Here is an 18,663-nt window from a genome sequence, read left to right on the forward strand (position 1 = left end):
AGGGTATGTGATTTGGTGAGTGCTGTGAAGTGTGTAAACCTGTTGATTCACAGACCTGTACCCCTGGGGATAAAAATATATGTTTATCAAAAATAAAAAATTTAAAAAATATATGTAAATTATACTAGCAATAATCCACACATGAGGAGAAGTACAAGTGTAAAATATAGGAGACTTCTGTATGCTGCCTAACTGAAAATAATAAAATAAAATAGTGCTCTCAAAATTAGAATACATTGATAACTCATGTAAGCCTCAAAGTAGCCCCAAGAAAAAACCTATAGTGATTATAAAAAAGGAATTGATAATCAAGTTATAGCATACTGATATCAAAAGGCCTCAAATACACAAGAGAGAGTAGGATACAAAGGAGGGAACAGTGTTACCATTATTGTTTGTTACCATTATTAACAAAATGGTAATAGTTAAGTCCTTATCTATTAATGATTTAAGTGTAAATGGATTAATTTCTCCAAACAAAAGACATAGAAAAGCTAAATAGAAAAAACAAGATTTAACAGTATTCTGCCTATAAAGATTCACTGTAGCTTTGAGAACACACAGACTGAGTGAAAGGATGGAAAAAGATATGTTAAGCAGAAGGTAATTTTTTTAAAAGCAGGGGGTAGCTATAAATCTATCAGACAAAATAGAATTTCTCTTCTACCATTTTTACTTTAAAGAAGGTCATTATATAAAAAAGGCTTCAATCCTATCAGAAGGCATCAAAATTTAATATTTATGTACCCTACATTGGAACACTTTAATATATAAAGCAAAAGCAAAACTGAAAGAATGAAAGGCAATAGAAAAATGGTTAATATCTTACTCTCATTAATGGTTAGCTCATCCAGAGAATGAATAAGTAAAGAGTCGATCTGAACACTACAGCCAAATGGACCAACAGACATACACAGAGCATTCCCTCTGACAAAAGTGGAATACACATTCTTCTCCAGTAAACACAGAACATCTTATAAGATAGATTATATATTGGGCAATAAAATAAGTCCTACTAATTCCAAGAAGATAGAAATTATGCTCAGTACCTCTCTGATCAAAATAGTGTGCACATTTGATAGGAGAGCTAGACAGTTTCCATGTATTCATATGTTTAATAATATTTCTCCTTTGAGCCACCAATGGATCAAAGAATACAAGAAGCACAACATACCAAAACTTAGAACTTATTTTGTTGCATCCCCTAAAACGTTTGTAACAGTAAATAACCACATTAATAAAGATATCAAATAAACTAGATAATTCTATCACTCGAGGAATTAGAAAAAATAAACTAAGCCCATAGTTAGCAGAAGGGGGAAAAAAAAAAGATGAAAGCAGAAATAAAGGAATTAGGAAACAGGAAAACCATGGAAAAGATTAGCAAAACTAAGAGTTGGTTCTTTGAAAAGGTACACAAGATTCACAAACTTCAGCTAGATGAAGGAAAAAAGGACCCAAAGTAATTATGAATGAAAAAAGACTGCACTACGGATCATAAGAGGCTATTCATGAACAGCTCTATGCCAGCACACTGGACAGTCTAGAAGAAACAAATTATTAGAAACATAACCTACCAAGACTGAATCAGGCAAAACACAGAAAAGAAGAACAGACCAGTTATTATTAAAGGGATTGAATTAGCAACCAAAAATCTCCCAACAAAAAGGAAGCCTAGGACCAGATGGCTTTACTAATAAATTTTGACCTAACATTTAAAGGATTATAAGAGCTGGGATCAAGATAAAGTATTATCCTCATCTCACTTGCTCAATTGGACACGCCAAAGAACAACTACATACAGAACAGTTCTCTTTGAGAATTATCTGAAAGCTAGCAGAACAGCTCTTCACAACTAAATGCATAAAGAAAAAGCCACATTATAAGAGGTAGTTGGCAGAGATGCAGTCTAGGCAGGACCTCACACCCCTAGTGCTGCAGCCCATGAATAGGAGGGATACCACAAAAAGAGAGACCCTTCCTGAGGAGCAAGGTATTCGAGACTTATATTGGAAAGCCCTACCGTGAGATAAACCAAATAATGTCTGGATTAGAAAATCAGTGAAACTTAATTCTAGGAGAGCCAGAGAGCTATAGGAAGTCAAGATTTCCATTTTAAAGGGTCTGTACATAAAGTCACTCACTCTGAGACCCAGCACACAGGCAGCAATTTGAAAAGAACCTGAGCCTTATGTGAGGGAAATTTCTCCAGGAATAGAAGCAGTGGAGGGTGCTATTTTTTCTTACTTCCCTCCCTTAGCTAGCCCAGCACTGGTGAATGCTATCTCTGACATTATCCATCTACTTTGCTAGCACCATTCAGTCTGCCCTCTCTGGCAGGTATCTCTCCAAAGCCACTCCTGCCCACCACTTCTACTGAGTGACCTTAGCTAAAATTGGTGTCCCCACACTCAACCACACCAGCATCCAGCCCTGTCCATCCATGTGCCTGTAGTAGTTATAGCCTAGCATATAAGGACCAGCCCTGGAATGCCTAGTTCTGATGGCTGAGGGGAGGGGATTGCACTTCTTTACCCCATAGGACACCCTTTACCTAAAGCCACTCTTCTAAGACTGGGAGATATAGCTGATCTAATACAAAGAAACAAAGAGAACCAGGCAAACTGAGGAGAGAGGGGAATGTGTTCCAAAGAAAAAACACAAATCTCATAAAAAGGACTAAATGAAATGGACATATGCAGTCTACCTGATAAAAAGTTCAAAGTAATGATCATAAAGATGCTCACCAAACTCAGGAGGACAATAGATGAACACACAACTTTGCAAAAAAAAAAAAAAAAAAAATAGAAAATATAAAAACCAATTAGAGCTGAAGAATACAATAAACAAAATGAAAAATTTGCTTAAAGAAATCAGATTAGAGGATGCAGAAGAATGAATCAGCTATTTGGAAGATGGTAGTAGAAATCATTCAGGCTGTAAGAAATTTAATGTAATAAGGATAGTCTAAGGGACTTCTGGGACAACATTGAGCATACTAACATTCATATTATAAGAGTACTGGAAGCAGAAGAGACCAAGAAAGGGGAAGAAAATTTATTTGAAGAAATAATAGCTGAAAATTTCTCTATTCTAGAAAAGGAAATGGACCTTCAGGTCCAGAAAGCACAGAGAGCCCCAAAGAGGTCCATATCAAGACATATAATTAAAAGGTCAAAATTTGAAAACAAAAAGAGAATCTTAAAATCAGCAAGAAGAAAGCAAATATTCAGATTTTTCCTGGGAACCTCCTAAGACTCTCAGCAGATTTATCAGCAGAAATTTGGAGTGGCACAACAGATTCAAAGTGCTGACAGGAAATATCCTACAACCAAGAATATTCTACCCAGCAAGGTTATCCTTCAGAACTGAAGGAAAAAGATGTTTCCAAAATGAAGAAAAGCTGAAGAAGTTAATCCTTACTAATCCAGCCTTAAAAGAAGTCCCTTTAACATTTCTTTCATGTTCAAAAGAAAAGGCCACAAGTAGAAAGAAATTATGAAAGAAAAAAATCACTGGTAAAAGCAAACCTACAATTAAGCCATTTGTACATCAGCCATTTGTCAAGCAAGTATACAGGTTAAAAGACAAAAGTAGTAAAATCAACTATATTTGTAATAATTAAGGGATACACAAAAATATAAAGTAGGATATCAAAAATATAGAACATGGGAATAAGGGGTAAAAATATAGTGCTTTTAGACTGTATTTTAAATACCATTAACTGAAAATAGACTGATACATACATAGGGTGTTATATATGAACCTGATGGTAAATATGAACCAAAAACCTGAAAGAGATGCACCAAAATCCGTGTGTAACACTAGAAGTTATCAAATCACAAAAGAGAGGAGCAGAGAATTACCAAAGCAACCAGAAAATTATATACAAAATGGCAATAATTCCATACCTATCAATAATTGCTTAAAACATAATGGACTAGTGAAAGCCACCAGGGAAGATGTTAATAATGCTATCAATGAGCTCCAATCTAATCTAAATTATCTAACAGCTAGGGTAACTGAGGCAGAAGATAAAATTAGTGATCTAGAGGACAAACTGATAGAGGAAAAGGATCAGGAGGAGGCCTGGAACACACAGCTTAAAGGCCATGAAAACAGAATTAGGGAAATAAATGATGCCATGAAACATTCCAACATCAGAATTATTGGAATCCCCGACGGGGGGAGGAAGAAAGACTAGAGGATATAGTTGAACAAATTCTCCATGAAAATTTTCCCAATCGGGTGAATGGAACCACCATTTGTGTCCTAGAGGCAGAAGGGTTTTCCCCCAAGATCATAGAATCTAGAAACACCTCGAGACACCTGATTGTGAAACTTATCAATCATAATTTTAGACAGGAGCTCTTGAAAGCAGCTAGGGGAAAGAGATTCCTTATGCACAGAGGAAGACCCATCAGAATAACATCAGAACTGTCTACAGAAACCTGGCAAGCCAAAAAAGGACTGGCAAGATGTATTCAGGGCACTAAATGAAAAGAACATGCATGGGGCACCTGGGTGGCTCAGTGGGTTAACCCTCTGCCTTCATCTTAGGTCGTGATCTCAGGATCCTGGGATTGAGCCCCACATCGGGTTCTCTGCTCAGTAGAGAGCCTGCTTCCCCCTCTCTCTCTGCCTGCCTCTCTGCCTGCCAGATCTCTGACAGATCGCTCTGTGATCTGTCAATTAAAAAAAAAATTAAAAAAAAAAAAAAACAAAAGAAAAGAATATGCAGCCAAGAATACTTTATCCAGCAAGACTGACATTCAAAATGGATGGAGAGAGAAAGAGCTTCCAAGACCGGCAAGGTTTAAAAGAATATGTGATCACCAAGCCGAGGCTACAAGAAGTATTAAGGGGGTTTTTATAAAAGAGGAAAAAACCCAAGAATATCATTGAACAGAGATTTATGGAGACAGTCTATAGAAACAAAGATTTCATGGGTAACATGTTATCAATAAAAACGTATCCCTCAATAATCACTCTCAACGTCAGTGGCCTAAATGCACACATAAAACGGCACAGGGTTGCAGACTAGATAAAACGGCAGGACCCATCCATATGTGGTCCACAAGAGACCCATTTTGAACCTAAGGATACATCCAGACTGAAAGTGAAGGAATGGAGAAACATCTTTCATGCCAGCCAACAGGCCTCAAAAGAAGGCTGGGGTAATTATTCTCATATCAGATAAATTAGATTTTAAACTAAAGACTATAGTCAGACATACAGAAGGACACTATATCATTTTCAAAGGGTCTATCCACCAAGAAGATCTAACAATTGTAAATATTTATGCCCCCAATACGGGAGCAGCCAACTACATAAGACAACTGTTAATCAAGATAAAGAGTCATATTGGTATGATTACATTAATAGTAGGGGATCTTAACATGCCACTCTCAGTAACAGATCATCCAAGGAGAAAATCAATAAAGAAACAAGAGCACTGAATGACACATTGGGCCAGATGGACCTCATAGATATATACAGATCATTCCACCCTAAAACAACAGAATATTCATTCTTCTCGAGTTCACATGGAACCTTCTCCAGAATAGACTACATATTGGATCACAAATCAGGGCTCAACCAATACCAAAAGACTGCGATTATTCCCTGCACTAGGGATCACTAGGCTTTGAAACTGGAGCTCAACCACAAGAAAAGGTTCAGAAGAAATTCAAACACCTGGAAGCTAAAGACCACCTTGCTTAAGAATGGTTGGGTCAACCAGGAAATTGAAGAAAAATTTAAACAATTCATGGAAACCAATGAGAATGAAGACACTTTGGTCCAAAACCTATGGGATACAGCAAAGGTGGTCCTAAGGGGGAAATACATAGCCATCCAAGCCTCCTTGAAAAAACTGAAAAATCTAGAATACACCAGCTGTCTTTATACCTTAAAGAGCTGTAGGATAAACAACAAATTAAGCCTACTCCACACACAAGAAGGGAAATAATCAAGATTAGAGCAGAGATCAATAAGATAGGAACTAGAGATACAGTACAATGCTTCAATGAAACTAGAAGCTGGTTTTTTGAAAGAATCAATAAGATCAATAAACCATTGGCCAAACTAATCCAAAAGAAAAGAGAGAAGACCCAAATTAATAAAATTATGAATGAAAAGGAAGAAATCACGACTAATACCAAGGAAATAGAAACAATCATCAGAAATTATTATCAGCAATTATATGCCAATAACTTAAGCAACCTAGATGAAATGGGTGCATTCCTGGAAAACTATAAACTTCCAAAACTGAATCAGGAAGAAACTAACAACCTGAATAGGCTAATATCTAGCAATGAGATTGAAGCAGTGATCAAAAACCTCCCAAAAAAACAAGAGCCCAGGACCTGATGGATTCCCTGGGGAATTCTACCAAACTTTCAAAGAAGAAATAATACCTATTCTCCTAAAGCTGTTTAAAAAAACTGAAGCAAAAGGAAAACTTCCAGACTCTTTTTATGAAGCCAGCATTACCCTGGCCCCCAAAGCAAGCAAAGACCCAACCAAAAAGGAGAATTTCAGACCAACACCCTTGATAAATATGGATGCTAAGATTCTCAACAAGATCCTAGAAAATAGGATCCAACAGCACATTAAAAAGATTACCAACCATGACCAGGCGGGATTTATCCCTGGTTGCAAGGGTGGTTCAACATTCGCAAATCAATCAATGTAATAGAACAAATCAGTAAAAGTTGAGAGAAGAAGCTCATGGTCCTTTCAACTGATGAACAAAAAGCATTTGACAAAATACAGCATCCGTTCCTGATTAAAATACTTCAAAATATAGGGGTAGAGGGAACATTCCTCAACTTTATAAAATCTATCTATGAAAAACCCACAGCGAATATCATCCTCATGATCAGGAACAGGACAAGGATGCCCAAGCTCACCACTCTTGTTCAACATAGTATTAGAAGTCCTAGCAACAGCAATCAGACAACAAAGAGAAATATAAGGTATTCACGTTGGCAATGAAGAAGTCAAACTCTCTCTCTTCCCAGATGACATGATACTTTATATGGAAAACCCAAAAGACTCCATCCCCAAACTACAAGAACTCATACAGCAATTCAGTAATATGGCAGGATACAAAATCAATGTACATATATCAGTTGCTTTCTTATACACTAACAATGAAAATACAGAAAGGGAAAATAGAGAATTGATTCCATTTACTATAGCACCAAGAACTATAAGACACCTGGGAATAAACCTAATGAATGAGGTAAAGGAACTGTACTCGAGGAACTAAAGAACACTCATGAAAGAAATTGAAGAAGACACAAAAAGATGGAAAACCATTCCATGCCCATGGTTCGGAAGAATAAACATTGTTAAAATGTCTATACTGCCTAGAGCACTCTATACTTTCAATGCCATCCCAATCAAAATTCCACCAGCATTTTTCAAAGAGCTGGAACAAACAATCCTAAAATTTGTATGGAACAAGAAGAGACCCCGAATTGCTAAGGAAATGTTGAAAAAGAAAAACAAAACTAGGGGCATCACATTGCCTGATTTCCAGCTTTACTACAAAGCTGTGATCACCAAGATAGCATGGTACTGGCACAGAAACAGACACATAGACCAGTGGAACAAAGTAGAGAGCCCAGATATGAACCCTCAACTTTATGGTCAACTAATCTTCGACAAAGCAGGAAAAAATATACAGTAGAAGAAAGACAGTCTCTTCAATAAATGGTGCTGGAAATATTGGACAACTATGTGTAGAAGAATGAAACTCGACCATTCTTTTATACCATACTCAAAGATAAACTCAAAATGGATAAAAGACCTCAACTTCAGACAGGAATCCATCAGAATCCTAGAGGAGAACATAAGCCTAGAGGAGAACCTCTTCGACATTGGCCACAGCAACTTCTTTCAAGGCATGTCTCCAAAGGCAAAGGAAACAAATGCAAAAATGAACTTTTGGGACTTCATCAAGATCAAAAGCTTCTGCACAGCAAAGGAAACAGTCAAGAAAACAAAGAGGCAACCTACGGAATGGGAGAAGATATTTGCAAATGACAGTACAGACAAAGGGCTGATATCCAAGGTCTATAAAGAACTCCTCAAACTCAACACTCAAAAAACAGATAAACACATCAAAAAATGGTCAGAATACATGAACAGATACTTCTATAAAGAAGACTTACAAATGGCTAACAGACACTTGAAAAAGTGTTCATCGTCATTAGCCATCAGGGAGATTCGAATCAAAACCACATTGAGATGACATCTTACACCAGTTAGAATGGCCAAAATTAACAAGACAGTAAACAATATGTGTTGGAGAGGATGTGGAGAAAGGGGAACCCTCTTATACTGTTGGTGAGAATGCAAGTTGGTGCAGCCACTTTGGAAAACATTGTGGAGATTCCTTAAGAAATTAAAAATAGAGCTTCCCTACAACCCTGCAATTGCACTACTGGGTATTTACCCCAAAGATACAGATGTGATGAAAAGAAGGGCCATCTGTACACCAATGTTCATAGCAGCAATGGCCATAGTCGCCAAACTGTGGAAAGAACCAAGATGCCCTTCAACGAATGAATGGATAAGGAAGATGTGGTCCATATACACTATGGAGTATTATGCCTCCATCAGCAAGGATGAATACCCAACTTTTGTATCAACCTAGACGAGACTGGAGGAGATTATGCTAAGTGAAATAAGTTAAGCAGAGAGTCAATTATCATATGGTTTCACTTACTTGTGGAGCAAAAGAAATAACATGGAGGACATGGGGAGATGGAGAGAAGAAGTGAGTCGGGGGAAATCGGATGGGGAGATAAACCATGAGAGACTGTGGACTCTGAAAGACAAACAGGGTTTTTGTGGGGGATGTTGGGTGAGCCTGGTGGTGGGTGTTACAGAGGGCAAGTATTGCATGGAGCACTGGGTGTTGTGCATAAACAATGAATTCTGGAACACTGCAAAGAAATTAAAGAAAAAATGGACTATATGTTCCAATTAAAAGTTAGAGGGTACTGAGTCAATTTCAAAATAAAGAGATACATATATAGGCTGCCAATATGATGATGAAAGACTTAGAGTCTGAAACCTCTAAGACACTGGTAAAAGAAATTGAAGATGATACAAATGGATGGAATGATATACAGTGCTCAATAGTAGAAGAATTTATACTATTAAAATGTCCATACTACCAAAATCTATCTTAAAAACAAATTTGGAAATATTATGATCCCTGATTTCAAACTATACTACAAATATATGGTAATCAAAACAGTATAGCACTTGCATAAAAACAGATACATAGATGAATGGAAAAAATACAGAGCCTGAAATAAACCCATATTTATATAGTCAGTTAATCTATGTCAAAGGTGTAGAAGTACACAATGGGGAAAAGACAGTTTTATCAATAAATGCTGCTGGGAAAACTGGACAGCAACATGTAAACAAATGAAACTGGACCACTTTCTTACACCGTACACCCCAAAAACCCAAATGGATTAAAGACCTAAATTTAATGCCTGAAACCATACCATTCCTGTAAGAAAACATGGACAATAAACTCATGGACATCCAGCTTCACATTATGGTTTGGACCCTTCTCCTCCAGCAAGGGCAACAAAAACAAAACAATCAAATGGAACCGCATTAAACTAAACGTCTTTTGCACCTTTAAGGAGATCACTCATAAAACAAATAAGCCACCTACTGAACCGGAGAAGGTATTTGCAAACGATACATCCAGTAAGAAGTTAATATCCCAGATATATCGAGAACGTATACAACTCAGCACACACAAAAAGCAATCCAATTAAAAAGTGGGTGGAGGGGGCACCTGGGTGGCTCAGTGGGCTAAAGCCTCTGCCTTCGGCTCGGGTCATAATCCCAGGGTCCTGGGATCGAGCCCCGCATTGGGCTCTCTGCATGGCAGGGAGCCTGCTTCCTCCCCCCCATCCCTCTCTCTCTCGCCTGCCTCTCTGCCTACTTGTGGTCTCTATCAAGTAAATAAAATCTTTAAAAAAAAAAAATGGGTGGATGACCAGAATAGGCATTTTTCCAGCAAATACATGCAGACAGCCCCTTGAATAGATGCTGAACATTACTAATCAGTAGGGAATTTTTCATCAAAACCACACTGAGATGTCATTTGACACCAGTCAGAATAGCTAGTATCAAAAAGACAAGAAATAAGTTTTAGTGAGGATGTGGAGAAAAGGGAACCTTCATGCAGTTGGTGGGAATGTAAACTGGTGCAGCCACTGTGGAACACAGCATGAAGGTTCCTCACAAAATTAAAAATATAAATATTTTCAGTTCTAGCAATTCCACTTCTGGGTTTTTGCCCAAAGAATATTAAAACATTAATTTGAGAAGATATATGCACCTCTGTGTTTCTTGCAGTATTATGTATAATAGCCAAGATCTGGCAGCAACCTAAGTGTCCACTGATGAATGAATAAAGATGGGATATATACATGTGCACAGTGGAATATTACTCAGCCACAAAAAATAAAATTTTGTCATTTGCAACACCATGGATGGACCTAGAGGGTATTAGGCTAAGAAAAATAAGTCAGATAACAAAAAACAAATACCATATAATTTCACTTATATCTTCTATCTAAGAAATGAAATAAAAATGAACAAAACAGAAACAAACTCATAAATCTGAAGAATAAGCTGGTGGTTGCCAGTGGGGAAGTCAAGAGGGAGGAGCAATCTATGTAAAGAGAATCAAGAGGTACAGACTTCCAGTTAAAAATAAGTCATAGAAATGTAAAGCACAGCCTAGGGAAGATAATAACAATCAAATTACTTTGTATGTGGACAGATGGTACCCAGACTTAATGAGGTGATCATTTTATAACATACATAAATGTAAAACTGCTATGTCATACACCCAAAACTAATACTATATGTTAACTCTTCTTAAGTTTAAAAAAAAAGTAATGCCAAATGTCTTACTTTTCAAAAAAATTTAAAGAGGAGGGAACCCTCCCAAACTCCTTTTACATATCAAAGGTAGTAAAAGTACTACAAGAAAACTTCAGGCCAATATCCCTTATGAAGGAGATGGAAAATCCTCAATAAAATACTAGCAAAGTGAATTCAGTACTACGTAAGAGGAGCCTTTACCATGATCAAGTGGGATATGTCTCTGGGAGACAAGGATGGTTCAACATATGCACATAAGTGATTGTGATATACAACATTAACACAATGAAACATAAAAATCATATCCCCTTCACATATGCAGAAAAAGCATTTGACAGAATACAACATTATTTCATGATTTAAAACTCTGACAAATTAGGTATAGAAGGAATGTAATGAAACATAATGAAGTCCATATATGACTAGCCCACAGGTAACATCATACTCAGTCATGAAAGGTTAAAAATTGTTCCTCAAGGATCAGGAGTAAGACAAGGTGCTCACTCTCACCATCCCTGTTCAACACTGCTCTGGCTAGGACTTCCACCACTGTCAGGCAAATGGAAGAAATTAAAGGCACTAACATTGGAAATGAAGAGGTAAAATCGCAGAACACATTGTTTATACATATGTCTATAAAAAATCCTAAAGACATCATCTAAATACTATTAGATCCAATCAAGGAATTCAGTTAAGTTTGCAGCATACAAAATTAACGTATAAAAATCACTAGTGTTTCTATATACTAACATCTATTTAAAAAATAAAGGAAATATTCTATTATAATCACATCAAAAAAATAAAATACTATGGAAGTGAAAGATCTCTACACTGAAAACTACAAAACACGAATGGAAGAAATTGAAGACAACACAAAAAGAAAACATATTGTGCGTTCATGGATTGGAGAATTTATATTGTTAAAATGTCCTTACTACCCAGTATTCTAATGGCCTCTTATACAGAAGTAGAAAAAACAGTCCTAAAATATATGGAACCACAAAGGACAATGAATAGTCAAAGTAATCCTGAAAAAGAATGAAGTGGGAGGTACCACACTTTGATTTTAAGCTGTATTATTAATTTAAATAATCAAAACAGTATGGTACTTGACTAAAAACAGACACAGAACAATGGAACAGAATTGAAAGCCCAGAAATAAATCCACGTATGTATGGTTAACTACTACTGACTAGTTAGCCAGGAATACTCAATAGAGAAAAGACAGTTATTTGAATAAATGGTTGACTATTTCCTTGTAGAAAGAAACTAGACCTCTTTCTTCCACTACTTACAAAAAATAACTTATAATGGATTAAATATTTTAATGTAAGGACTGAAACAATAAAACTCCTGGAGGATAAAAAGAAAAAGCTCCTTGAGATGGGTCTTAGCAATGAGTTTCTTGGATATTTATAAATAAACAAGTTGGACTTTATCAAACCAAAAGGCTCTGCACAGCAAAACAATCAACAATATGAAAAGATAACTTAGAGAATGGGAAAGAGTATTTACAAATTATACATCTGATAAGGAGTTAATATCCAAAATATATAAAGAACTCCTACAAATCACCAGCAAAAAAGCAAAAGCAACCAACCAACTAAAAAAGTACCCCAAGCCAATTTAAAAATGGGTGAAGGACCTAAATATACATTTTTCCTAAGAAAATATCTAGATGGCATACCTTTTGTACACACAAAGGTGTTCGATCCCACAAGGGAATCATTAGGGAAATGTACATTAAAACACAAGGACATATCACCTGTTAGAATGGTTACCATCAAAAAGACGAGAGAACAATGCTGGCAAGGCCATGGAGAAAGGGCAACGGGGTGCCTGGGTGGCTCAGTGGGTTAAAGCCTCTGCCTTCGGCTCAGGTCATGATCCCAGAGTGCTGGGATCGAGCCCTGCATCGGGCTTTCCGCTAAGCAGGGAGCCTGCTTCCCCTCCCCGCCCCCCCGCCTGGCTCTCTGCCTACTTGTGATCTCTGTCAAATAAATAAATAAAATCTAAAAAAAAAAAAAAAAAAAAAAAAAAAGAAAGGGTAACAATTTTGCACTGTTGGTGAGAATGTAAATTAGTACGGTCACAATGGACCTGAGTATGAAGGTTCTTCAAAAACTTAAAAATAGAACTACTATATGACCCAGCAGTATCCAAAGGAAGTAAAAACACTTTATCAAAAATCTATCTGCACCCCCACGCTCATTGCAGCTATACAATAGCCAAGACATGGAAAAAAATTCTAAATGTCCATTGATGGATGCGTGGATAAATATGTACATTATTCACCATTAAAAAGTAAGGGAATCCTGCTATTTGCAATAATGTGCATGGAACTTGCGAGGATTATGCCAAGTGAAATAAGTCAGAGAAAGAAAACCATATGATCTCACATATGGAATCTTAAAATTCGTAGAACAAGAGATCAGATTTGTGGTTAGCAGACAGGAGAGGGGTTGAGAATTGGAGCAGGGAGTTAAAAGGTACGAACTGCCATTGATAAGACGGGAGGTAGCTTGTAGCATGATTATTACAGTTAACACCACTTAGGTTATCATTTCAAGTTGCTAAGAGTATATCCTGAAAGTTCTCCTCGCAAGAAACTTTTTTTAATGTATCTGCATGAGGTGAGAGATGTTAACTAAACTTATTGGGGTAATTATTTCACAATATATGAAAGTCAAGTCCTTGTGTTGTACACACGACACATACACAGTATGGGATAATAGTTATATCTCAATAAAAGTGGGGGGGAAATTGTGAGGTTCATGAATGGGAGATGCTCTAAGATCCGAAGCAATCCAGGAAGGCTATCTAGAAAAGGAAGAGTTTCAGGTAGACCTTAAAGGAGGATTAGTGCTGGACTAAGAGGGCCCATATGTATATAAAGGGACCATATAATTTTGTTAATTTGGTGGGGGGGGGAATTAGATGCATTAAATCTGGCAATGATAATACCAGACAAACTTTGAACACCTTGTCTTGGAGTTTATGTGCTTCCTCAATTCTGTAAAAGATTTTCACTTCTCACTTCTAGAAAGCACAGGGCCAAAATTAATACTCAGAGAAAACATATTTTCTAAGCTTATATGTAATGATTTGTCTTTTTTATCCATAGTCTTAATATTATAATGACAGCATTTTTAGAAATTACCCAAAGTGGGAAATTAATGACCTTGTATTCAACCAGGTCTAGATTTGAAAGTTCCAGCACTTTCTAGCTTTGAAAGAATAAGTAAGTCTTAAGGTTCCTGAACATCCATTTCTTCATAATAATACAGAATTTTTTTTAAAAAATGACTTTATAGAGTTTGTTGTATCACACTAGGAAAAACAATGCATCGAGTAAAAGGGGTTAGCTCCTGGTCTGTGCTCCATAAATGCTGGTTCCCTCCTGTCCTGCATTATGGGAGCCGCTACACTCTTTTCCAGCCTGGTCTGAACCACACAGATCCTGTCCAATGTATGATTGGGAAATATTCCCATATACGTAGGCTTAACTGATGTTCTACCTTCTGCTCTCTTCCATCCCAAACCCTAGTTAAACGCTGCATAAATGATCCCCAGCCTACACACATTTTCCCCCTAACTTCCCCCTAGGAAAATAACAGATGTCATTGTCTTCTATTAGGCTCATTAGAGATCTTTAGTCATCCAAGCCTCTATGGGTGCACGACCATAAACAAATAGCCTTGCCCAAGTGTGGGGAATGCCAGAGCCCCAGCTTTGTGAGGCCTAATATCAATAAAGGAGTTGGCAGTGCCTGAGCCCCACAACATCGTGTCGGGGGAATCCCCCTTCCTGATTGGGACCTTCTTGATTACTGACGTTTGCAGGGTCAAAGAATACTTCAGTAACCCTACTTCCTTTCCTTTCACTCTCTATGATCCCCAAAGGGATATTGTTGGTCAACAGCTGTTCATAAGTGAGTAATGAGAAAAGATGCGTTCCGAGTGTTCCCTCAACAGCCTATGACACAGCAAGGCAGCTATGAAGCTGGGATTATGCTGGGAACCCAGACAGCTCAGTGTCCAGGAATGAGGGTTATTTCAATGTAATTCCATGAGGATTCCTGAGAATGCAAAATGCACCACCTCCCATGCCCAAGCTCCAGCTCCCAGGCCGACCGCGCTGGCCTCACAGGCAAAAGCCAGTGCACATCCAGGTGACTCAGTGACCAGGGTACAGACACCAAGCCAACACCTGGCACCGCGCTGAAAACCGTCATCAGCGTGGATGTGTTGAAGCATCTGTACCTGGCTTTATGGTGTCCACTTCTGAGCATCTGTTCATGGGTCGGATTTCTGGAGCTGGGTCTATTTCAGGGTCCTGTCTCTGGATTCCTGGTGCATCCAGAAGTTACCAGTCATGTCTAGCACTGTGGGTGCCATCTCACGCTCCTGTGTCCTAATGCAGCAGGTGCTTGGGGTGCCCTGACCTCCCTCTGATTTTACCACAGCTGCGGCTGAAAACTCTATTCACCTGAGAGCTCCCCATCTTAATTAATGCAAAGGACAGAGGGTCTTGGCTGATGGGTGAGAACAGCTCAGCCTAGCCCTAGCGTCCTACAGCGGCATGCTTCATCCTCTCCCTTTGTCTGTCTCTCTTTTCTTCCCTTTCCCTCCTCCCATGTCAGTATAAAAGTGTAGACACAGACATACGGAGAACTGAGCACAGATTCGTGAATAAACAGCATCGTAGGTTTTACCTGAGGGGTAGTGAGAAATGTAGGGTCACAGAACTCATCCTGGACCTACTGGCTCATATTCTACAATTTAAAAAAGATCTGCAGGGGTGCCTGGGTGGCTCAGTGGCTTAAGCCTCTGCCTTCGGCTCAGGTCATGATCCCAGGGTCCTGGGATCAAGTCCCGCTTCGGGCTCCCTGCTCAGCGGGGAGCCTGCTTCTCTCAGCCTCTGCCTGCCACTCCGCCTGCTTGTGCTCACACTCTCTCTCTCTCTCGGATAAATAAAGAAATAAAATATTTTTAAAAAAATAATAAAAAAGATCTTCAGATTATTCCAGTGAACACTAAAATCTGAGAAGCACTGGTCTAGATTATTTAATGCATAGGAAAAGATGACCCAGAGAGGGCCACCACCCCTCTGGCTGTTCACCCTTCGTCTCACATATTGATGGCTGCTCTAATACGAGAAGGAGTTGACCAGATTCTTTAAGTAAAAGGGGGAAACTGCCTTGTGCTATTCCCATATTATCTTTCATTGTCAAATATCGAGAGTCATCCCATTAATTAACTTGGAAAACAAAGTTCCTTGAAATTGCTGGATGCAGACTCATTCTGCGGCTTAAACAGCAGCAGTGCCAGAAAGGATAATTTCCTGAAAGCTTCCTATTGCCACACAAAGCAAGTCATTCTAGAGGGGGAAAAAAAAAAACAGTCCTAATATAACTGCGTTTCCTTTGCGCTCATGCAGGAAGTTGCCACATGTTTGCACTCACCCATTCTATCAAAAAGTTGCTTTCTTGCCATGATTAAAATATATGAAGTCTGCTGCGTTAGCCACGTCACGACGCTGGTATAGGCATCGAGAATTTCCCAGCTAACCCTCCCATCCCCCGCACCCCATGTCACGAGTGGCTCTGAGACTGTTGAAGATGGGATAAGCATAAATTAGAACCAATTCCTTTATTTCACAGTGCGCGCACACACACACACACACACACGTGTGTGTGCACAAGCGGGTCTGGGCATATAGACAGAGGCTTCAAGATAATTGTCCAAGCTGGAATTCTATTACAAACTCCTCAACTCTGATCGCAAGGCTCTTCTAATGTCTTTTTAAAAATACATAAGCCTTTCTTTGATAAAAAGGAAGCCTGCAAGTTGAGAAATAATTCCACTCGAGCCCTATCTGTTTACCTGCCTCCCCCCTAGTCTATCTATCTGCCTGCCTACCTGTGTAATCAGTGACTGTTTAAAACAAAAACAAACAAACAAAAAAAATGTGGAGGCGCCAGGCTGGCTCCCTTAGTTATACATCTGCGTTTGGCTCAGGTCAGGATCTCCGGGTGCTGGGATCTAGCCCTGCATCTATCTTCCTGCTCAGCGGGGGGCCTGCTTCTCCTTTTCCCTCTGCCTCTAGTCCCCACAGATCATCCTTTTTTCTATCAAATAAATAAACAACAACAATTATTTGTGCAAACTCCAATATACTCAAGAAGGGACTTCTCAGGGCGCCTGGGTGGCTCAGTGGGTTAAGCCTCTGCCTTCGGCTCAGGTCATGATCCCAGGGTCCTGCGATCGAGCCCTGCATCGGGCTCTCTGCTCAGCAGGGAGCCTGCTTCCTCCTCTCTCTCTCTCTGCCTGCCTCTCTGCCTACTTGTGATCCCTCTCTGTCAAATAAATAAATAAAAATCCTTTAAAAAAGGGACTTGTCTATTACTGTGATTCTACATGTAAGGTCTGTAGGTGCTAGCTGATGTTTGGCTCTGCACATCACAGCCGTAGGGATTATTCATTCCTATGAGTTTTGTCTAACTTTGCTTCTTTGGGTCACCTGAAATTCTATTCTAAGACAAGTGGGCATAATTCAGAAGCTTTTCTCTATAATTGGGTGCTATTTCTGAACCCTGAGTGGTTTCTGGTTCATGCATTGCCCAGTTTGACCATCACAACCCCATCAGGTGGGCAAATCTAACACCTTTTATTGCATTTTACAGAAAAACATGAAAATTGGGGGCTCAGAGAGAGACTTACTGCCCATGTGCGTGCACACTTAGTGCCCACCAAGAAGCCCTCAGCTAAATGACTCCATGGCTGCAAAAAGGTATGACCTTGAACAGCACATCAAGCCCCTGTCTGTTCGCCCTATGCGCCAGGTCATTCCGGAGAAACAAGGTAGTGTGTTATACAAATGGGCTGGGGAGGCAGATCTTCAGTAAATGGTGTTCCTTGTGCTCTACCACGCATGGAACACGACTGTGTGTAGTGCTCAACTTTTTTTCTTGGCTGTGGGTTTCCCTCTTGCCTTTTAAACGCGCGCGCGCGCGCACACACACACACACACACACACACACGGTCTACTTGACCACTAACACACTGTGATAACCTCAAAGCAAGTCCTCACAACTGGAAGTTGCTCTTTAATTATTCATAGATATGACAAAACCCATCATCCATCCCCAGGTCTGAGGTACCCTGGGACCCCAGCCGCAGCTCCAGCAGCTCCTCCCAAACTACAGCCTCTTGGATATGAACAGCAGAGCCCAGATTCCTTCACAGCCGACCTGGGGCTAACCTCCTCCAGGATCTGTCCCTCTGTCTGCTGCATGATGGAAAGACAAGGACTTTCAACAGGTGGCATGAGGCCAGGGAAACAGCCTCCATACACACTCGCACTGATCGTGTTAATCAGTCTGTTTAAGAAGCAGACTAAAGATGAAGATCATTAAGCTACGATTCATACCAACAATATATAATTAAAAAGTTAAAAAAAAAAAAAGAGGGGCGCCTGGGTGGTTCAGTTGGTTAAAGCCTCTGCCTTCAGCTTGGGTCATGATCTCAGGGTCCTGGGATCAAGCCCCACATTGGAGTCTCTGCTCAGCAGGGAGCCTGCTTCCTCCTCTCTCTCTCTGCCTGCCTTTCTGCCTACTTGTGATTTCTCTGTCAAATAAATAAATAAAATCTTAAATAAAAAAAAGAAAGAAAACCTGTTTGCCTCACTGCTTTCAACCAATTACTGTAACTTTCATAGTGACGG

The 18,663-nt window shown here is 39.1% G+C and overlaps 1 long non-coding RNA gene across 1 annotated transcript in view; it reads left to right on the plus strand.

Annotated features, from left to right (window-relative positions):
- Nucleotides 1–18,153, plus strand: part of LOC132005585 (uncharacterized) — an 85,380-nt gene extending 67,227 nt beyond the window's left edge. Inside the window, exons 2-3 of the long non-coding RNA XR_009400849.1 lie at nucleotides 17,624–17,730; nucleotides 18,090–18,153. This is a non-coding gene — a long non-coding RNA (uncharacterized LOC132005585). The remainder of the gene's footprint in view (nucleotides 1–17,623; nucleotides 17,731–18,089) is intronic.
- The last annotated feature ends 510 nt before the right edge of the window (nucleotides 18,154–18,663 follow it).

Source organism: Mustela nigripes, chromosome 17 (genome assembly GCF_022355385.1).
Source record: "Mustela nigripes isolate SB6536 chromosome 17, MUSNIG.SB6536, whole genome shotgun sequence".
In the NCBI taxonomy this organism is placed as follows: Eukaryota; Metazoa; Chordata; class Mammalia; order Carnivora; family Mustelidae; genus Mustela; species Mustela nigripes.